Below are 13,790 nucleotides of genomic sequence, written 5' to 3' on the forward strand. Positions count from 1 at the left end.
TGGGTTTCTATATAATTCTGAACCACCCTATGATATCTATTTAATTCAAATCTTGGGCTAATTTTGGGACATCCTATATATACCAGACAAGACGATAAATATATTTTTTTTTTTATTTTTATTATTGAAATTTTACTGGTGGCCCGAAGGCCTTTCCAGTTTCACCAGGACAGGTGGGCGAGCAAAGGCTCAGCCAAGAGGGGTGGGATTTGCTAACAACTGCCCGAGCGCCTCCGAAGGAGACCTAACAACTCAAGAGCAATTGTTTCGCGAATGAATCTACTACCGGATCGGAATCGCGACCCGCTGAGAAGATCCGGCGAGAAACTCAGCGGGCTGATGCATGGGTTAGGTTGCACGTCGACCTCTTTGTCGAGTTCGACGAGTACGGTTACCGGGGTCCCTAAGCCTGCCCCTAGTATTAGAGCTGAAGGCATCTAATGCAAAGGTTATTGGATCTGATGGATCCGTAAGGACGTGCCTAGGGCGTCGACGGTGACTGGCTCCTGCATGATCAGGATTCGGGGAGTAGTCAGCGGCGGCAACGATAAGGCGATTATCATGACGCATAGCCTTATCGAAGTATCGTTCCGACGCTGACTTCATGTATTTCCGAATTGATTCGAGGCCCAGGTCGTCGTGTAGGTCAACGTTCCTCACGAACCACGGAGCCCCGACAGCTAACCTGCAAAAGCGGGATTGTAGGGATTGGAGGGTGTCTATGTGTGTGCGGGCCGCGTGAGCGAACACCACACTCGCGTAAGTCATGACGGGCCTTATGCAAGTTTTGTAAAGTGTCACCTTGTTCCGAAGGGACATTTTACTCCGCTTACAGATCATGGGGTAGAGTCTACCGAGAATAAACGCGGCGCCGTCACGGACTGATTTTATATGCGGGCGGAATGTCATCGATGCATCCAGGGTAACGCCCAGGTACTTGACCTTCCTGGCCCAGGGTATGGGTTGTCTAAAGAGAGTAATCGGGGGTGTGAGATTCCTCCTCCTAATCCGGGAGGAAATCCGTGTGGAGCTTCCCCTCTGAAATAGCACCGCAGTACTTTTCGCTGGGTTGATGTCTATGCGCCATTTTCGGAAACACTGTCCTAAGGCTAGGGCTGCGCTCTGAAGCTTCTTCGCGATTAGGGACTTATTTCTACTAGAATAGTAAACAGTCGTGTCGTCGGCGAACAAAGCTAAATGGGTCGGCGGCGACCGGGGAATATCGTTGACGAATAAGCTAAATAGGAGGGGTGAGAGGACAGAGCCTTGCGGGACTCCAGCTGTGAGAGGTCGTGGGGAGGAGCGGGTTCCCTCGACTCGATATCGAAAAGAGCGGTTCGACAAGAAGTCCCGTATGATGAGCACGAGACTATCCGGCACGCCCATGTTGAATAGTTTGAAAATCAAACCATTGTGCCAGACTTTGTCGAACGCTTTTGCGACGTCGAAGAAGAGAGCTCCCGTGTATAACGGTTTTGGTCGATTAAGCCCCACAAGAATGTGCTCCGTGAGGCGGTGCACCTGTTGAACGCATGAGTGATTTGTACGGAATCCGAATTATTCATCGATGAGAATGCCCTTGGATGAGACGAAATCTCTGAGGCGCTTGTAGAGCAGATGCTCATACAGCTTGCCTAGAGACATGAGGAGGCTAATCGGGCGGTAGCTCGTCGGATGATTTTTTGGTTTACCGGGTTTATGTATGCCGATAACGTCCGCTTCTTTCCACACCGCGGGAAAGATACAGTTCGCCATAGCGGCATTGAAAATAGATGCCAACATCACGATGAGTTGGACGGGTAGAAGGTTAATAACGCGGTTAGATATACCGTCGGAACCGGGAGCCTTGCGAGGACGTAGGTCTTTGATCAAGTCTTTAACTTCCATCGGGGTGACGTGTGGTAACGCATCCGAGGGTGGCAAGGAGGCTCTGCGTTCTACCTCACTGTCTACTAATTCTACATGAACAGGGTCCACGGATTGAGTGCTGGGCGTGCACTGGGTTTGCAATGTATCGGCCAGCAGCTCTGCTTTTTCGTCATCATCAAAGGCCGCGAGTCGGCCTGAGGGGCCTACGAGGGGGGGGCATAGTTACTACCGTATCCGATTTGAGAGTACGAGCTAAGCGGTAGTAAGACCTTTGGGAGGGCGCGAGTCCTTCTAAGAAATCAGACCATCTGGCATCTCGGACTTCGGCGATGCGAGACTTTACGTCGCTTTGTAGGGCACGCATTCGAATACGATTTTCCGCGGTAGGATACCTGTCGTAGGCGCGTATCGAGGCGTTCTTAGCTCTAAGGAGTTCCCTAATATCGTCGGACAATTTGAAGCGGTGAAGGAAGTCCTCCGCTACAACTTGTTTCGATGACCTATCTAATGTCGAGCTGATGTGTGACGTTAAGATGTCTATGGCTTCAGCGGTATCCTGAGGAGACGGGGTAGAGTCCGGGTTAAACGGGAGCGATGGTGGATCAGATTCAGCCAGGCTGATGCCCAGCGTGTGCCAATCTACCACAGTCCTCGTGACGGGAACGGAATCGGGAACGCGACCGAGCTTCATAACGACGGGACGGTGGTCTGAATCTAACTCTGAAACTACTTCGATCGAGTGTAAGCGCAGAGTTACGTTTTTTAATAACGCTATGTCGAGTATATCCGGGCGATGCGCGATATTTAGCGGGTAGTGAGTCGGGGTTAACGGAGCGACGATATCGAAGGCGAGATCATCGACTAACGCGTCAAGCCGCCTGCCATTCGGGGTTGTGGTGTGTGAGTTCCACCTGATGTGTTTACAATTTAGGTCGCCCGCCAGAATGACAGAGCTCCCCATACCAAGCAGCGCCTCGATATCACTGCTTAGAATGATCTTATCCGGTGGAAGATAAATGGACGCGATAACGATCGGCGCGTGTCCCGTCAGTGAGATTCGGCACACTGATGCTTCGATATTAGCGAGCGCGGGAGGATCGAGCGGGACGCAATGCAGGGCTCTTCTATAGTAAATGACGGTACCACCACCACGGGCAGAGAGCCTGTCGTTCCTGACCATGTTATAGTTCGCGATTTTAGGGTCACGGCGCGCGGGCTTAAGTAGGGTCTCCTGCACTAAAAAGATATCAATTTGATGGTCACGCAAAAAGTCATAAACCTGATCACGTTGATTTGCGAGACCATAAGCGTTAAAAAATCCTATCGTCACGGATAGGGGCTTTATTCTACTTATATACGCCATTGATTACCGGCGGAGTGAGGGGAGGACGTACGTATTTAATGACGCGTATTCGGCGTATTCCTGCACAACGGCGATAAAGTGTTGTGCAGTGGAGGCAGCGCGAATGGCGTCGCCCAAAGCGTTAACGCGCTCAAAGTTGATCGACTGAAAGAAGTCGATCGCTAAAGCGAGATTTTCGGACGCGGTCGGAGGGCAAGTCGCGGGAGAGGGACGAGTCGCGGGGGCGGGACGAATCGCGGAGGAGGGAGTTGTAGCCGTGTTCGTGTACGGCAGCGGTTTCGCCCAGGCCGAGACACTGGGCACCGCCGCCGGAACGAACGCTGGCTTAGCCTGCGACGCAGAGGGTGCCGAGGCTTTGATGTCTGGGCCGGAAGCTCGGAGGCGGTTTTGGCGGGCGACGCGGCGATTTATTTTCGGGGCTCGGGGGCATCCGCGGTAATTTGCGGGGTTACCCTGTGTTCGACACAGGACGCAGCTAGGCGGTTCCGTCGCGGTTTTTTGATCGCGAGTGCATAGGGCCGTGGCGTGATCGCCTAAACATTTGACGCATCGGGGGCGCGCGTGACAGTTACGGGAAGAGTGCCCATACAATTGACAGTTATGGCACTGGCTAGGAGTGCCTTTTTTATGGGGGGCTTCGACAGCGATACCAGAGAGCCTACAGACGGTCTGTGTGTTAAAGATTTTCTTACCCTCGGGGGTAGGCTGGAGAGCGACTAGAACCATATTGTATGGCTCCCTACCGCGACCGGTGTGCATACGGTGCACAGAATTCACTGGTAGGCCTTGTTCTAACAGGTCGACTTTTACGAGCTCTACATCTAACTCTTTAGGGATTCGCGTATTACAACGCGGAGTTCACGCTCCTCCTGAAGCGTATAAGTGTGGAAGCTTATACGCTCCTTACGGAGGTAAGAGGTGAGGGCCCTATGGTCATCAGATGAATGCACTTTTATTTGGATGCCGTTCACGAGGTTACGGGCATTCGTGAAATTGATATTTTTGGCCTTAAGGGCCAGGGAAACTCGATCCCAAGCTGCCTTCCCTTGAAGGATTACCGGAGGAGGGGACTGGGTTTTATTTTGTGCCACCGGACGCGGCGACGGACTGGCACGGGTCGGAGGCGCAACGGGAGTCTGGGGGAGGGGGCGCGACGCGTTCGCGGCTTTGCTAATTTTAGCGGCCGCGGGAGCTCGAGACTCCGCGGCACGCTTCTTACCCTTTTGTACCAGGGTAAATCCATCCGTCGATGAGGCGGGGGCGAGGTCGACCTCCATCTCCGAGTCAGAGTCGGAGGACGAGGAGGCGGGCGCAGGTGACCTACGAGCAGGTGTTTTGGAGGGCGCGACGGAGGCCGCGGATGATCGCACAGCTGGAACGGTGGCCACGGCGGACGACGCAGCAGTTTTACTCGCCAGTATAGGCGACGCGGGAACGGCAGGCACGACGGAGGCTGCGGTGCTCGATGTAGAAGCTTTGCACGCAGGTACAGGCGACGCAGGAGCAGCGAGCACGGCGGAGTCTTCGAGAGAGCTCGCAGTGTGACTGGCCTTGAAAGCCAGAAACTCTGAGGCGAGCTGTGGATGACGAAATCGGAGGAATTCCGCGAATACAGCGTCCATGATCGCTGAGTGCCCAGGTGGGGCGGCCCTGGGTCTTGAAAACACTCGCCTTGCGGCGAGGCCCCAACTTCTCGGACCTGAGCGGTTCGATTGAACACAGGTGGCGATGCGGCGCGATTACTACAGGACAAAGAAAAAACACAACAAAACGGAAATAACAAAAAGAAACAAAACAATTAAACAGTTCCAGGAAAGCAGTTTGTCGGCAGATGTACCACGAACACAGAAATAACGAAAGGAAACAAAACAAATAAAAACTTCCAGGAAAAACACTTGGTCGGCAGATGTACCACGAACACAGGCCGGGCTAACAAAAGCCGGGCGAACAAAGGCCGGGCGATCGAGTGGTCGATGGGCACGTCCGCACGTGACGGGTGCCTCTATCGGAATGATAAATATACTTTAAATCATCGAGATTATAATATATATTACGTAGTACATAATATCTCGATGTTTTAAATAGTTTTAACTCGATACGGTTTCACTTCACTTTTATTAAAGTCATTTTACTTTATCCGACCCCTGGAAGATTCACAGTTTTCGTGTTCACTAGAGGCTAGGGTGTTTGATTCGATTTTTATTTTTTACTGGCTGACCCGGCAAACTTAGTAGTGCCCCAATCGATAAATAAAAGACCTAAACTTTTGTATAAACTAAACTTAAAACAATACAAAAAATACAATAGGTAGCGACAATGGGTCAACTACTTGTGAATGATTCCATTTCACTCGATTCGAGTATTGCTATCTCAGTACCACAGGAGCATTCTGGAATATGGACAATAGTTTGGGGCGTGACTTGCTTCGGTTCAGCCGTTCTTTCCATATTTCTATCTCGTCTCATACGAAAGATCGAGAAGTCTGGTCAGTGCGCATCGCCGCCACAGGAAGTGCGCCGTTCCTATACAAACATTCGCGCAGGAGGAAAGGAACCACACGTCATCTCGGATCCTCCCGATCCACTAACGGTGCTTCTAGGTACTTCAAGCACCGGTCACCGTTCTCGTCGAACCCTTCGTCGCTCGCGACGAAGGGTTCGACGAGTAAATTAACTCATAGACACAGCCCACTGAGTTTCTCGCCGGATCTTCTCAGTGGGTCGCGTTTCCGATCCGGTGGTAGATTCTGCGAAGCACGGCTCTTACTAGGGTTCGTGTTAGCAACGTCATCAGGTTTGAGCCCCGTGAGCTCACAGCATAGGGTTACGCTGAAATAGCCTCTCAAGGCTCTCAGCTTAGGTAGGAAAAAAAAAAAATTAAAGGAAAGGAATATCGACGCCAGACAGTTCGCACGACGATATGAATGATCCATATTCGTGATTATTTGTTCTCATTTTAAAAGTAGTACAATCAGTTCTACACTAAAATAAACAGGAAAATTAAAAGCGAATTTCATAATTTTTCAACCCCCTTGGTAAGTTTATTATAATTGATTCCAATAGATTGGTTGCTATTTACTAATTTTTCGTGTCTGGATTAATTCGATTACTATTCAACAAGTGATTTCTTCAAACTTTTAATAGGTAGTGCAAAAAATTGCTATGTCTATATATTTCTTAATAGTGGTTTAACAACGTAATGAAATGTGACAGCGGGTATCTTAAAATTAGTAAAATATAACCTTATCGATTTAATCATTCCTTTAAGTTTTAAATATGTTTCACCGCGGTATTGTTCGTCATTAGCATTCTATTATCATATTAATTTAGTCTAAATTAGTCCTGAATCCACAAGAAACCAGAGGATATAATAATATGGCCGCTATAATTAATTCCCATTGTGTATTCGGCGCGTGTGTTGTTAACATCGGTGGCTTGTATCCTATCCTAATGTACTATACCTACTAAACCTATCTACTACTTATATATGTGTATCCTAATAGAACCTATTATTCTAGAATATTTATTTTGTTAAAATTACATAAATTATAAATTCCAATACTTGAAAATAATAAGCTTTTGGTTTTTATAGTCAGTATTCTATTAAAAATTGCCACCGAAAAATTGTATACAAGATTGTTCATATGAAATTATAAGCTCGTAGTAATGTAATTGAAATGTTCGCATTGACACATCATTATCTTAATTTCGTTTAGGTTTTAAGGCCAATGGTATAAAAAATTTTTTTTTTTTTTATTGCTTAGATGGATGGACGAGCTCACAGCCCACCTGACTTTAAGTGGTTACTGGAGCCCATAGACATCTACAACGTAAATGCGCCACCCACCTCGAGATATAAGTTCTAAGGTCTCACTATAGTTACAACGGCTACCCCACCCTTCGAACCGAAACACATTACTGCTTCACGGCGGAAATAGGCGGGGTGGTGGTACCTACCCGTGCGGACTCCCAAGAGGTCCTACCACCAGTGATTACGCAAATTATAATTTTGCGGGTTTGGTTTTTATTACACGATGTTATTCCTTCACCGTGGAAGTCAATCGTGAACATTTGATAACCTCTCCCCAGTGCGGAGTCCTCTGAGCGGACTCCACAGATACGTGAAATGTCAAATCACATTTATCTATCAACAGTGACCCGTCCGCTCAAAGGACTTCAAAGACGCGGCCAGTGGCGGCAACAGTGCCGCGTCCGCTCAGCGGACTTCCTATATTAAGGGCTATTACATTATTTTACTAGAGTTCTCGTTCTAAAGTACTTTCAAAATCGACTAAGCATGAATAGGTTCGCCTTATTACATAAAATTTGTTTGGTCTGTGGTACAAAAATTTTTCAAGATCGTTGATTTAGGTGGTGGCAATTTCAAACAGTGTTTCACAACATGTGCAGTATAAAAAAAATGTATTGGAACTTAAGCCATTTGGTTTTTATTTTATCAAACACTTAGTATTGTACAAAAAATATATAATTTTACAACCAGCAAGGTCTTTATTTTTTAATAAATGGAAAACAAAAGATAAGATTTAGGTAACCGATTATATTTCTCATAGAACAGTTGCAATATAATTCAAGGTCAAGTGTAGTCTAACAAATTACATAAAGAAATCTTATTGGAATTATAAATCTAGTTGGAATTTTGAATAATTCCAATTAAATTTTGAGAAAATCACGTTTTTCTAAACCTAGACCGAAAAAACCTAGCCAGCGCAAAGTCCGCTCAGCGGACTCAACACAGCATAGACAAAATTAATTGACATGCACATATGCGCATTACGTGGAAAGTCCGCTGAGCGGACTTTGGACTGGTGGTGCCATAATAAATTTTGATGCGCACTGGGGAGAGGTTAAGTACATATTTCATTAGAAAAATTGGTACCCGCCTGCCGGATTCGAACACCGGTGCATCGCGTCATACGAATGCACCGACGTCTTATCCTTTAGGCCATGACGACTTCAAAATTTTGAATGTCATACTTAAACTAAACTTCCTTGTATATTCCTAGTTCATATTATTATAATGTAACACAAACACATAGCTGGGAGTTCATTTACTACACATAGATTATCGTGCAGTTATGATTTCTCGATGTACCGGCGAAATAAATATCCAAGGTCATTGCTTCACTCAATATATTTATTGATATATAACTACCTTTATTTAGTTTAAGTTGAAATGTAAATTTTCTTTTGTACCTCATAGCGTAGTGGAATGTTGATCGTCCGGCATAGATACAATTGGAGTTTGATTCTAGGTTGGGTAATTACATATATTTCATTAAATATTTTTTTTTTTTTTTTATATTTCGACCGGACTTAATTGTCGCCACTCCATTCCGTGTAATTTTTAATTGCTTCGCGAAAGATGCCGACGCCCACTCCTGGTCTCACCTAGTGCCTGGGTGTCGGATCTTTCGCGCTACAAGTGTCGTTTCGACGCGTTCCAGGAAACTAGGGATCCTCCGTACGGATTGCGAAGTACGGGCTGCACGTCCAAGTACGGATTGGGGACCATCATGCAACGCCTTCGAGTTCCCCATCAGGCAATGGAAACTTCCTCTGTGAAGCCCCCCACGCATCAAGTGATCAGGAACGTTCCAGAGTTAAGTCCCCAGAGCACACAGGTCTTTTTAAAGACTAGAAAACTTCCCTGTGCCGCGAATCCACGCCCCGCGAGTAGTCATCAATACAGTATTTTTTTTTTTATTCAATTAATACGTATTTTTTTTGAAATTTAATTTTTTTTTAAATCTTGTAATAAACAATTGTAATCTTTGTAGTTCAGTGCTCTGTACCCGCCGTCGGGCGGACATAACACTATAACCAATCCGACTCCTAACGCCTCGGTCTTCTCATATGGATAGGTTCGAAGTGACGAAGACAATATGGTCGCCATTTTGTCTCGCTAATATTTCCTATATTTCCTTCAGCCATAGTGAACATATATAAAAATAATAATAATTTTAATAATGAACCGCAGCTGTTCTATTTATAACGTAGTTAGTTTCAACTGCAAAGGAGTGAAACGATCTGTGGAACATGCAAGGCAACTGTGTCGGACGTCGGATATAATCGCGTTACAAGAGACGTGGTTATTGCCGGACGATTTTCAGTTTCTCAGCGCCATTGATAGCGAGTATGGCTGCACCTGGACTTCGGCCGTGAACACTGCGGCAGGGATACTCAGGGGGCGTCCATACGGCAGAGTGGCGCTACTATGGAAGAAAAGTATCTTTCAAAATGTGTCGGTAGTGCAGTGTGATAACGCGCGTGTGTGTGCTATAAAAGTAACAATAGATCAGAGATCGTTATTGGTGTTCAGTATTTACATGCCTACGGATAATGCAGTAAGCCTAAAGGAGTTTATGGATTGCCTCGGCCTGATGAGCGCTATTATTAGTAACGAAGATATCGAATCAGTGTATATACTCGGCGATTTTACCGCCCACCCCAATGAACCTTTCTACAGGGAGTTGGCAAGACTTGTGCGGACGGTGAACTATTAGGTGTAAGTTAGGACACATATAGTTTTATTAGTGAGGCGAGTGGGTCCAGACGTTGGCTGGACCACTGTGTAGTCACGAAGCCAGCTATGCAGACCATTGTCAATACGCATATACTGTATGATATCTTGTGGTTTGACTACTTTCCAGTAGTAGCATACTGTGATTTTAACATCATTAAACCGAAATTTAATAATTTTACACAATTGTGTATTACCGTGCGATGGGGGGACAGAAAACTTGAGCAAATTGAATTTTATCATAAGATATGTCATGATAAACTGAGGCAGATAGATTTTTGTGGCATGCTAAGTGATTGTGATTGTGTTTGTAGTAATTCTAACCACAGACGGATTTTAGATAAAATGTAATCATGATATTGTTGACGTACTATGTCAAGCGGCTAGCGACAGTCATTCCCTTATCAGATTTAATTGTAAAAAACCTGTTATTGGCTGGAAAATATATGTTAGTGATGGCCCATGAAGAGGCGAGGTGTAAGTTTATTCTATGGTTGTAGCATGGTAAACCGAGGTCAGGTCGTGTTTGGAAGGAAATGCAAGAGAGTAGGAATTTTTTTAAATCACGCCTGAAATGGTGTCAAAACCACAGCGAGCAGTTAAGAATGGACATACTCGCATCTCATCACTCCAAGCACGATTTTCACAGCTTCTGGAAGTCAACCACTTAACTTAATGGTAAACCAGGCCTGCCCATGAGCGTCGGTGGCATAAATATTCTGGATGGCATCACTAATATGTTTAGGGATCACTTTGCGGCTAGGTCGCCATTGGGACCATCACAGTCTGGGTGTGTGGGTGATTCTCAGGGGCGGATAGTTACAGCTAGGTTTACGGCTAACGAAGTCAGAAATTTATTGACTCCATGTCACGGGGGAAGTCTCCGGGTCATGACGAGCATCACAGAATACCTAAAGTATGCCGGTGTACACTTGCCCTGAGTCTTGGTTATGTTCTACTGGTTCTTATGGTTATGTATGGGACACTCCTTCTTGCCTGAGGAGATGTTGAAACTGTGGTGGTGCCAATTGTGAAGAATAGGACCGGGGATGTCTATACTTCTATACAAATATTATAAAGATTAAGAAATTGTTTGTTTGTTTGTATTGAATAGGTTCCGAAACTACTGAACCAATTTGAAAAATTCTTTCACTGTTTGGAAGCTACACTATTCCCGAGTGACATAGGCTATAATCGTTTTTTAAAAAAATGAGGGAGCCTTACTAAAACTCCAATAATGTAACCCAAGGTGTAAAAAAAATACCTAAAATATTCTTTACATTGCGTACCCTGTGAAAACTATTGATGATAGAATAAAATAATGTACTACGTTTTTGTAGAACACATTATTATTTACAAAAAGTGTCGCGACAGCATATATCTAACTATTATAGTCATGCCGCAATAAGTGTTCTTTTATTTAAAAAAATAAAACAACGTCAAATATCGTTGAAATTTTTGATAGAGACCCGAGCGGAGCCGGAGCGGGCCGCTAGTATGTGATAAAACCAATTACAGACCCATCGCGCTGGCAACTATCATAGCGAATATGCTTGACAGTTTGCTTAACGTACAACTTGATAAATATCTTCAGATACATGATAACCAGTTTGGTTTTAAATCAGGAATGTCTACAGAAACATTCGTATTGCGTTTTAAGCAAATTGTCAAGTAGGTACTATACTGGTCGAAAAACTCAAATTTTTGCGTGTTTCCTCGATTTATCAAAGGCATTCGACCTGGTTTGTTATAACATCTTATGGCAAAAACTGAATAATACTAAAATGGCGAATAAACTAGTACAGATATTCAAATATTGGTACGCCAACCAGCTGAACGTGGTACGATGGTCGGGTGTCTATTGGAGGCCATACAGGATGCATTGCGGGATGAGGCAAGGGGGGTTGACCTCGCCCAAGCTCTTCAACCTATATGTGAATGATCTAATCGAGGAGCTCAGCAGTGCTCATGTCGGCTGCCATATTAATAAAATATGTCTCAACAATATCAGTTATGCTGATGACATGGTGCTGCTGAGTGCGTCGGCCTGTGGGCTGTCTAAGCTGCTTGGCATATGCGAAAGGTATGCTCTAAGTCACGGTCTGGTGTATAATACAAAGAAGAGTGATGTATGTGTTTCAGGCCAGGGGCAGGTGTCTGGATAACATTCCCCACGTCAAACTGAATGGTACGCCACTACGCAGAGTAGACAAGTTTAAATACCTAGGACAATTTGTAACCTCTGACCTGAGGCACGATGCAGACATTGAGCGGGAGCGGAGAGCGCTGTCTGTAAGAGCTAATATGATTGCCCGCAGGTTCGCTCGATGTTTTCTCAAAATTACTCTATTTAGAGCGTTTTGTACGTCCTTCTATACGTGCAGCCTGTGGGTGCTCTATAGTCAAAAGCAGTACAGCGCCTTACGCGTCCAATACAACAATGCGTTCAGGGTGTTGTTGGGGCTGCCTCGTTTCTTTAGCGCGTCGGGAATGTTCGCCGAGGCACGAGTCGATTGTTTCTTTACGACCATGCGGAAAAGGTGCACATCCCTGATTCGTCGGGTCCGGATCAGCCCTAACAGCATCCTGAAGGCATTAGGAGACTGTTATGACTGTCGGTGTTTGAACCATTGTACCATGGTTCATCCCCTCTTATTTAGCTTATTCGTCAACGATATTCCCCGCTCGCCGCCGACCCATTTAGCTTTATTCGCCGACGACACGACTGTTTACTATTCGAGTAGAAATAAGTCCCTAATTGCGAAGAAGCTTCAGAGCGCAGCCGTAGCCCTAGGACAGTTGTTCCGAAAATGGCGCACAGACATCAACCCAGCGAAAAGCACCGCAGTGTTATTTCAAAGGGGAAACTCACCGCTTATTTCCTCACGCATTAGGAGGAGAAATATCACCCTCTTCAGCCAACCTATACCCTGGACCAGGAAGGTCAAGTACCTGGGAGTCACCCTGGATGCATTCATGACATTCCGCCCGCATATAAAAATAGTCCGCGATCGTGCCGCATTTATTCTCGGCAGACTCTATCCCATGATCTGTAAGCGGAGTAAAATGTACCTTCGGAACAAGGTGACACTTTACAAAACTTGCATAAGGCCCGTCATGACTTACGAGAGTGTGGTGTTCGCTCACGCGGCCCAGACACCCTCCAATCCCTACAATCCCGCTTTTGCAGGTTAGCTGTCGGGGCTCCGTGGTTCGTAAGGAACGGTGACCTACACGACGACCTGGGCCTCGAATCAATTCGGAAATACACGAAGTCGGAACAGTACTTCGATAAGGCTATGCGTCATGATAATCGCCTTATCGTTGCTGCCGCTGACTACTCCATTAGATTAGCATTAGACACCTTCAGCTCTAATACTAAGAGCAGGCTTAGGGTCCCCGGTAGCCGTACTTGTCGAACTCGACAAAGAGGTCGACGTGCAACCTGACCCATGCATCAGCCAGTTGAGTTTCTCGCGCGGATCTTCTCAGCGGGTCGCGATACCGATCTGGTAGTAGATTCATTCGCGAAGCAATTGCTCTTGAGCTGTTAGGTCTCCTTTGGAAGCGCTCGGGTAGCTGTTAGCAAATCCCACTCCTCCTGGCTGAGCCTTTGCTCGCCCACCTGTCCTGGTGAAACTGGAAAGGCCTTCGGGCCACCAGTAATCTTTCAAACTTATAATAAAAAACCATGGTTCACTTGCGGACTAAATAATAATAATAATAATAATATAATAATGGTTGATTCGAAGAAAGTATCAGCTGAATGGAATATTTTAAATGTATGCAACTGATAATTATTTTTAATAAATGTATCTATTTTATTTGATTGGTTTTGTTAATTTTAAGTATGTGTCAATGATACTATGTACACATATGGACTTGTTGTTGTTGTTTGAAATAAAATAAATCATTCATTCAATATATTTAAAAATGATCACAAACCTATATCTCTGAACCATATCGTTGTAAAACAATATCAGATTACAACGGTTATAAAGAAATGTGCAACGGATAA

General features: G+C 45.5%; 1 pseudogene; it reads left to right on the forward strand.

Annotated features, from left to right (window-relative positions):
* The first annotated feature begins 9,218 nt into the window (after window positions 1-9,218).
* On the forward strand, window positions 9,219-13,790 carry LOC149500083 (uncharacterized; annotated as a pseudogene).

Source organism: Bombyx mandarina, chromosome 23 (genome assembly GCF_030267445.1).
Source record: "Bombyx mandarina strain Sakado chromosome 23, ASM3026744v2".
Classification (NCBI taxonomy): Eukaryota; Metazoa; Arthropoda; class Insecta; order Lepidoptera; family Bombycidae; genus Bombyx; species Bombyx mandarina.